The sequence below is a fragment of the Pteropus vampyrus genome, unplaced genomic scaffold (assembly GCF_000151845.1).
Source record: "Pteropus vampyrus isolate Shadow unplaced genomic scaffold, Pvam_2.0 Scaffold91, whole genome shotgun sequence".
Lineage (NCBI taxonomy): Eukaryota > Metazoa > Chordata > Mammalia > Chiroptera > Pteropodidae > Pteropus > Pteropus vampyrus.
The window spans coordinates 2,235,356-2,244,609 of NW_011888872.1; the positions used below are offsets into that span (position 1 = coordinate 2,235,356).

The window sequence follows — 9,254 nt, forward strand, 5'->3', positions numbered from 1 at the left end:
CCTGTTACTTGTTTCCTAATCTATAAAATGAGAATAATCATCTCAGAAAGTTGTTGAGAGCATTAAATGAATCAATACATACCAAAACCATAGAACATTTTCTGGCACAAAGTAAATCCTCAATAAATATATATTTTGTCTAAAATATTCAGCATATTATTTGCTTATAAAGGCATCTCTTCAGTCTTTGTTTGATTCTCTATTGATTTACCTTTCTAGACATTTATCAATTTATTAACTTACCAGACTGCATAATTTTGCTTGTGCTTAATTCTTGTTAGAAATATTCTGATTTGATAGACTACTTTAAAGACTGATGAGGCACTTCAGGATTGTAGAATTTTAGGTCTAATAACAAGCTGTCAGCATTGTACGGAGAGACCTCAGAGCTCTACAGAGTTGGTCATCCATCCATAATGTCAACTAGGGCACTGAAGGTTATGGACCAAGTTAAAGATGTAAGGGTTATCCTATGTAAGGGTTATCCTAGAGGGCCCCACACAGGCCATGGAAAGGATGATTAAATGCTATTTTATAAAACATTTCTTAAACATTTCCTATGTATACATTACTGAGCCAAGAAGAACAAAAAGATGAATTCTCTATTTTTATTGCTTCTCAAATTCACTCAATAAATACTTCCTGAATGTTGTGTTTCATATACATCTACCCTCACAATTAGAAATATAGACGTTGTGCAGGTTTAGAGTATGGGGATATGAAAATGCTGAATTCAATTTTGGATATCTGAGACTGAGGGCCTGAAAGACATATTGGGTAAGCAGTTGGAAAGACTGGCCTGGAGATCAGGAGAGGAGCATGGGCTAAAGACACAGATAGCAGCAAAGTCACAAGAATGAATGAGATTAAGCAGGGGAGGCGGGGATGTGTAGAGAAAAAAAGAAGACCTGGAATGGAGTCCAAGGAGGACAGATGCATAAAAGAGGTGTATGCAAAAGAGGCCAGGAGGGAGTAGAGGTAAACGGGAAAGCAGCAACCAAATTGTCACAGATTTCAAGGGAAAAGAGAGCATTTTAAGAAAGAAAAATGGCTAACAGCATCATGTCACTGTGCGAGGTCAAAAACCATTGGGATTACAAGTGGCCTTTTGATTCATAAAAAGTGAAGAGAATCTGTGGCCATGACAAGAACATTTTCAGCAGAGTAGTGAAAAATAGTAGTAGGTTGAGGAACAAGAAGCAGTTAAGGAAACAGCAGATACAGACAACTCATTTTAGAATTTTTGTTCTGAAGGTTGATAGATATATGGAGTAGTAGCTGAAGTAGGCATAGGATGGAAGGAGGGTTTTCTGCCTGGTTTCTGCATATATATATGTGGAGGGGGGTGTATTTATAAAATCTCTCAATATGTAGCAAACATCTATATCTATGTTTATAAGGACATTAACATCGTCTGGCTTTGAAAGGCTCAAAAAGCTAGAACAAAGTAAAAAATGTTAGATGAAAACATATAGGAGTCTGATAATCAAAACAGATTTTACAAACTCATGCAATGAAGTTTCTAGGCACCAACATGTAAAAAAAAAAAAAAGAAATTTATTGTCAAATGTACCTGCAGTCCAATCCTGTTACCACCTATGTGATTTTGGATGATTAACTTAAACCTCGTCAGATTCAATTTATTCATCTCTATAAAAGAGATAATACAATTTTCCCAGTAGATGTTTGTGCTAAACAATTAATAATACTGACCACTTACTGTTCACAGAGCATGAGCCTGCTCTGTGCATTCAGTGACATTAGTTATTGGAAATACTACAGATATTGTTGGAGAGTTACATATATATGACAAAGGCATGGAGTTTGAATGGGTATTGATCCTAGTAGTGGTCCTGGAACTTACTTGTTTGAAATATCCCCAATGCCATCTTATTTTTTGATCATGGTCCCTGTGCCTAAGTTGGAATGCAGCAAGTGCAGCCAAGTGAGCCCAATCGAAATTTTCCTGGGCTAATCCTTCCAACTCACATGAAGATATTCATTTTATCTTTTATAATTTGCACAAAGTATTATAACCTTTTTGTCTTTTGCCTTTCATGAGAAGAAAATCCAAATCCATAACATGTAATGGCTTATGAGATAGACCTGGATATGATATACTTTTATACAAATTGTTACTTAGAAATATTATGGCTTAGCATCACACAATGGCATCTTCTGTCTTCAAAAGTTATAGTAGAAAGGTATAAAGAGTAATTAGCCAAGGTTTCCACAAAGATGCACACTAGAGATGCCCTGTGCTTTCTTCTTTAGTTTCCTGTGGGCGGATTCTGTTTACTCTGATAGTACAATATGGTTCTAATTTTTGGTATCTTCATCTCTGTGTCACATCTGCAATTATTAACCTCACCGTGGACTTTAATAACTACAACTACTTCAGACAGCAATTATACTTTCATGCTTTTATTCTGTTCCCTCTTCTCTTTCCCCTTTCTACTATTTACTTTGATCTCCATCACATTTATCAATTAAGGCAGGAAATGGTTAATCTTCCATAAGCACCTCTCTGCTTACATGGAGTACCTCTGGAGTTACTAGTGTTCCAAAAATTGTCTGAGAGAGCTGGGATTCTACTATAATAACAAAGATAATAGCTATTGGGCACTTACCATGTGCTTGGTATTATCCCCCCTCAAATATATATATATTTATATATCTGCACCAAAACCCTATGAGTTACATGCCATAATTATCTCATTTTATCATTGAGGCCACTGAAGTATAGACTGGTTAATTTGATTAGTTAATTTTCTCTGAGTCACCCAGCTAATAAGTAGTTGAAAAGTGTTAAGCAGTTCTCATGTGCTTTATGATTTCTCTGCCTCTGATGTATAATCATTTATTTGCAGTCTGCAATAGTCACTCTCCTAGCTAAGCAATCCTCATTATTATCATCTTAACGATTGCTCTTATTAAGTTGGGTGGATTTCTTTAAATGCACATGTCATGAGTTCAGAAAACCACTGCTGAACCTGCCCTTGATGGCATCCTCAGTCATTCTCCCGAAATCTACCACCCTCTGCACATACTGGAGTACATCGCACATAGTGGATGATTCTAATGGTATTTGTTAATTGATTGATGGCTCTAGTGCTGCTTTTTAAATAACAAAGTTGGTCTCATGCAAAGAATTTTGTTATAATGTCTCTGAATTAATTTGACAACACACATAATGAGTCAATAAAAAGCCATTAAACCTTTTTAAACTACACAAAATGAGGGCCCTTGATAGAAAAGATCAAAAGTATTCCGGCAAATAATATAGTACAATTGAGGGACAAGATGGTCAAGAACACTAGATCTCTTTTTAAATATTTACTATTTCTCCACTGAGGTGGGGTGGGAATGGCGATTTTAGGACATTTGGTAATGAAAAAAAAACCCCTAAACCTAAAAATCTCCTCACATCACATTTGGACCTATGTCTCAAGGTTATGTTAGAGGATTAAGTTAAACGACGCATATAAAGTAGCTAACATTGTAAGCATCGGTAAAGTTTCCTTGTTGCTGTCGCTTAAATTTGTATTCCTTCATTAGCGGTATTCAAAAATTTCTTTGTTTCAAGTCATTGTCCTTTGCTCGTTTTTCTATAAATGGATTTATATTTTGCTTATTTATTTTGGGATGCATAAATACGATTGCATGATTCAAACATCAAAATTGATAAAAATGTATTTAATGAAGAATATCATTCCCACCTCTATCCCACATTAGATGAGTACCCATATCCTTAGTAGTTTCTCACTCTTCTTTGTTTCTTATTTATATTGCCAGAGGACAATACTATGCACATGCAAGCCAAATACATACACACACACACACACACACACACACACACACACACACACACATGTACGTGTATATATTTATATGAATTATTTTTCCTTTTCTTCTACACAAATCAAAGCATGCAATATACATTTCTATATATCTGTCTAATTCATCCTCATTGATTTTCTTTTTCAAAAATTTCCTGGATATTCTTGTTGATTTTCATATGAATTATACAATCAACTTGTCTAGTTTAGGGGAAAAAACAGCTTGGTATTTTTATCAGGATCATGTTAAATTTATAAGTAAACTCAGAGGAGGATTAGCATCTTAATGATGTTCAGACTTTCTATCCAAGAACATGCTATGCCTTTCCATTTGTTCATACAATCTTTTGTGGCCTTCAAAAGTATTTTAAAATTTTCTTCATATAAGTCTTATATTTCTTGTTAAGCTCATACCTATGAATTTTATATTTTTATTATTTTTATAAAACAGGTATTTTTCTCATTATGCTTTCTAATTTGTTGCTTATGAATGTAAAATCTATTGAAATCTGTATATTAATTTAGTATCCTGACACTGGATGATCTTATGGTTGTAGTAATTTTAGTCGATTTTATTCATTTTCAAAATAATTATATTATTTGCAAAGTAATACTTTTATCTTCACATTTCCAATTTTTGTTCTTTTTATTTCTTTCTCATCTATTTGCATTGGCTAGTTCACCTAGTACAATAATAAGCATTTATGGTAGACATCTTTTTCTTATTTCTAACAAAAGTGGAAATGCTTCTAATTTGTTCCCATAAAGCATGATGATGAGTTTTGGTTTCAGATGAATATAACCTTTTATTGAATTTTTTAAAAATTTAGAATGAATATTAAATTTTGTAATGTGTCTTTTTACTGTCTGTGAAAATGTTTATATCATTTTTCTTCTCTTAATATATTATTAGAGATCCTAATATTGAACCCTCCTGGCCATATGGTACTATTCTTTTAATATGCTGCTGGATTCCAAATGCTAATCTTTATTTAGGATTTTTGTACTGATATTCTAGAAAGACATTGATCTAGAATAGTGATTATCCAATCTGACTATATATTGCAAAATAGGGAGCTTTAACAACAAAAAAACAACAACAAACTAATACTGATCCATTGCCACCATGTACAAACCCATTACAACAGAATCTATGGAGGTGCATCCTGGGTCTCTGGAGAAGCCAAGCCTGGAAACACTGTTCTACCATTTCCTTTTTGTATACATTCAAACTTTGTTGTTGCTGTTTTAATATGTGTCATGCTCACTTCTTAAAAGTATTTTGAAATTTTTCTTTTTTATCTATGATTTAAACTAGTTTAAGCAAGCATTGGAATTACCTATTTTTTAGAGATTTGGTAGTAACTGTCCTGTGAAACCATCAGAATGTGGTTGGTTGGGGTTTTTTGTTGTTTTTTGTTTTTTGTTTTTTTGATTGGGGGTGATGGATGAAGAGGGAGGTATGGATGACTGAAAATGTTCTCCATTTCTACAGAAAAATATTTGTTTATACTTGTTACACTTTTTAGAGTCAATTTAAGCAAATTATTGTACCTAAATTTTAAAATTTGTTTGCAAAATATTGAGTAGTCAAATAGTCACCTCTGATATTATATTTTCCTCAATTTTGTAATTATTCTACTTTACATCTTTTCTGTAATGCATTTTAACCTTTTTAATCTTTAACAATTTAGCTAGCAGCTTAACTACATTATTTTGTCCCCTATTTTTCTAATTCATTAACTTCTGCTGTAATTACAACCATTTGTTTTGTTGTTCCTTCTTGCATCATATAATTAAATTTCGTAGTCTTTATTATTTATATAAGAATTTAAGGCTATGAATTTTCTTTGAACATTGCTTTAGCTATATCATATCAGCTATGATAGGTACTGTAGTGTAGTTACTTTGTTTTTATGTACTGAAATTTCATTTTAGTTTATATTTCTTCTTTGACCCCAGAGTTGAAAGATTTTCCTCCAGGAGTAGAAAATTTTATTTTCTGATCTTGTTCCCAATGTTAGTTTTGTTGCTTTGTAATCAGAAAATGTTTGCTTTGCTATTTATTCATCTGGAGACACCTGTGGTTTCCTTGGTTGCTTAGGACATGCTCAGGGTAAGGATTCACAATTACTAAAAAATAATGTTTACCCTCTATTTTTTTCACTCTATCTAATCATGAACTAAAAGAAGTGAACTATTATTGTGTTTCTATTTTTCTTTCCATGTCGTATATTTTTTATACATTGATGCTATGGTATTGGTGCACAGAATATTATAATTATATCTTCATTGCAAATTTCATCCTTCAGCATTACCAAAGGCCTTTCTTCATCTTATTTATATAATGCTTTTGGCCTGAATACCTTTTTGTTTGATATCCATACCATGTCATCATCTACCTTTTCTGTTTACATTTACATTGCAGATTTTTGCCTATCCTTTAAGTTTTTCTAAATCATTTTGATATATGCATTCTTTCCTTCTTTCTACCATAAGTAGGAATGCTTCTAATGATTTCTCAGAAAGCATGATGATGGGCTGTATGTAACAGTCGTTCTTAATCAGGGGTGAATTTGCCACCCAGGGGAGATCTGGCTACGTCTAGAGACAATTTTGGTCATCATAACCTAAGGTGCTACTGGCATCTAGTGGGAATAATCCAGGGATGTTGCCACATCCTACAATGCACAGGACAGTCTCCAACCCATACACCCACACAAAGAATAATCTAACCCAAAATGTAGACAGTGATGAAGTTGACAGATTCTGATATACAGTATGGGTTTACTCTATGATCCAAATTAAAATTAGTTTTTTCATAGTTGATTTTAGATAATTTATATTATTTCTAAGAAAAATACATTTAGTCTTAGTTCTGTCATATTATTTTATGTTTCTTTGTAATTACTATTTTTTTAAGTCTTTCACTACATGGTGTTTTTTTGCCATGTTTATAGTTCCATTATTTAAGAACATGGTTTTTAATTTGTTTTAATGATTACCTTTATAGCTATATCTCTATGTAATATCTTTGGTCCTCTAATTTGGGGGAGGGGGGATATCAAATAGTTTCTTACTATGAACAATGAAAAGTGTATTATGTTTTCTCTTTCTTGGCATCTTATCCTATTCTTCCCCCACTTGATTTTGGTCAATAGTATTATATTTCTTAATGTTTACCTTTATACTACCAAGCAGTTATATTTCTATAAGTTGTTTTATCAATGACAGATAATATTCATTAATCCACAGCTATTATAAATGAACAAATAATCACACATTTTATTTTCCATCTGCTTTCCCCTCCTAATATTATTGGTTGTATAATTTTTACAATGACAACCTTGCTACCCAAAGCATGGTCCAGGGACCAGCAGCATCAACATCAGCTCAGAGCTGGTTAGAAAGATAAAATCTCAGGTCTTGCCCAAACCTAATTTTTCAGAATTTAAATTTTAGTAACGTTCTTAGGTGATTTTTATGTCCCTTAACGTTTGAGAATCACTAGCCTATAAAATTTACCTTCAGTCTGTCACTCTACTTTCCTTCAGTTTTAGTCCTAGTTCTATTAAATATATGGAATGTTCACTGCCAATCTTTCTGCTATTTCTCCAAGTTATCTCTTATTTTGTTGAAGTTCAGTTTCTAGTAATTTCCTCTTAAAAAGCTCACTGTAAGAATATACGTTGACTTCTTTTATGTTCAAACAGTTGGTTTATAGTTCTTGTACTATAAAAAAAGTGTGACTAGCTATAAAATACTTCACTCATAGTTTCTTTCCTCAAGTATCTTGCAGATTTAATAGTACTAGCTTTGAGAATTAAAGATTGCTGTGGGAAACTTTAAGGCCAGCTTGATTTTTAAATCCCTTAAAAGTGATTCAATATTTTTGGCCTAGCGATCTCAAGCCTTAACACCTTGCTAGAATGTTCTTGATGTTGACAGAAATGGATCAATTTTCCTGGCACTGGCACTGGTGTCCATTCAATGGATAAATTCATACTTTCTTTTCAGGAAAATTTTCTCAAATTATACCTCTAAATAGTTTCATTTCATTAGTACTGTGCTTCAATAAAGAATCCAAACAAACACATGGAGGGTTTGGTCTCCTTTTATGTCTTCCATTTCTACCATCTTCTTTCTGATTTTTATTTCTTTCTTTCTTTATATTTTATTTAATTCACTTGTCTTATTTCTACCCTCTGTGTCCTTATCATCACCTCCACAGTGTCTTGGCCTTACAATGCTTTCCATTTCACCTTTCTAACTGTATTTCATTATTTTTCTTCCAGTAATTTTCCTGAGTTATTCCAGTTCACTTTTCATTCTTTCTGCCACCTCACCACCTTTTCCGAATTCTTGCATTTCTGTGTTATGGGTTTTTTTAGAGAATATTTTTTAAAAAATTAATGGCATCCCATTTATTCACAATTTTCATCTGTCCCAGAAACATTGTTCTGATGGATATTTTTGTCAATAAAGAATGATGCTCTTTTTTTCCTTGTAAAATTTCATCTTTTATAGATGCCGTATCCATTTAGCATGTGTGATTTTTTGTTTTTTGTTTTTATTTGTTTGTTTGTTTTAGGTGAGGCAACCCCTGGTTGACCTCACAGATTGCAAGAAACTTGGCAGCTTACAATCCCTTATTTTTGTATGTTTTACACCTATAGCACCTGGTATTCCTAGATGGTCTCCCATCCAAGTACTAACCAGGTCCAACCCTGCTTAGCTTCTGAGATCAGACAGGATCGGGCTTGTTTAGGGTAGCATGGCCGTAGACCATTTTGTGTTTTTATGTTTATACCTGTGTTGCATGAGTTGGGGTTTTCTGGCAGACCTGTTTGTGAGAGGGTGCTGTAAGTGAAGAGGAATCAGGTATGCCCCCGGCTGGCTAATTTTCACAAGAATATCTTCTCAGATAAAGCCTGGCTCCTTTCTGCCAATGTGGCTTGTGTGCATAATTCTTTGTGACATTCCTGCCTCTTAGCTTAACTATTCTGAACATGACTAGCTCTCAGAGAGCAGGGGCTCTGTTGCCTCTCCATTCAACCCCAGCTTTGAACCCCTTTGCAGACGTGGAATCCAGCTACTGTCCCTTAGGGTAGGTTCTTGTCTACAGGAAGCATATTTGTATTGGAGTGGTATGGAACCTAGTGCTGCTCATTCTCTCTCCTCCATATTTTCAAAAATGGTTCCTATCCAAACACGTTGTCTATCAGCAGCCCTTGCAAACATTGTAGAGTCTGTATTCCAGTTCAACAAAGAAAATCCGTTAGTTATTTTTGCTTTCCTTCCCCATGTTATTTTTTGAAGGTTTCCAAGAAGACAAAGAAAGAATGTTGAGTTTATAGACACCTGTCCCTGGCAGAATTATTCTCTTACTGATTTTAAAAAAAACCTTTTTTTAAA

At 33.6% G+C, this 9,254-nt stretch overlaps 1 pseudogene; it reads right to left on the minus strand.

Moving 5' to 3' along the window:
- Window positions 1-8,506: 8,506 nt before the first annotated feature.
- Window positions 8,507-8,625, minus strand: LOC111742344 (annotated as a pseudogene).
- Between the last annotated feature and the right edge of the window lie 629 nt (window positions 8,626-9,254).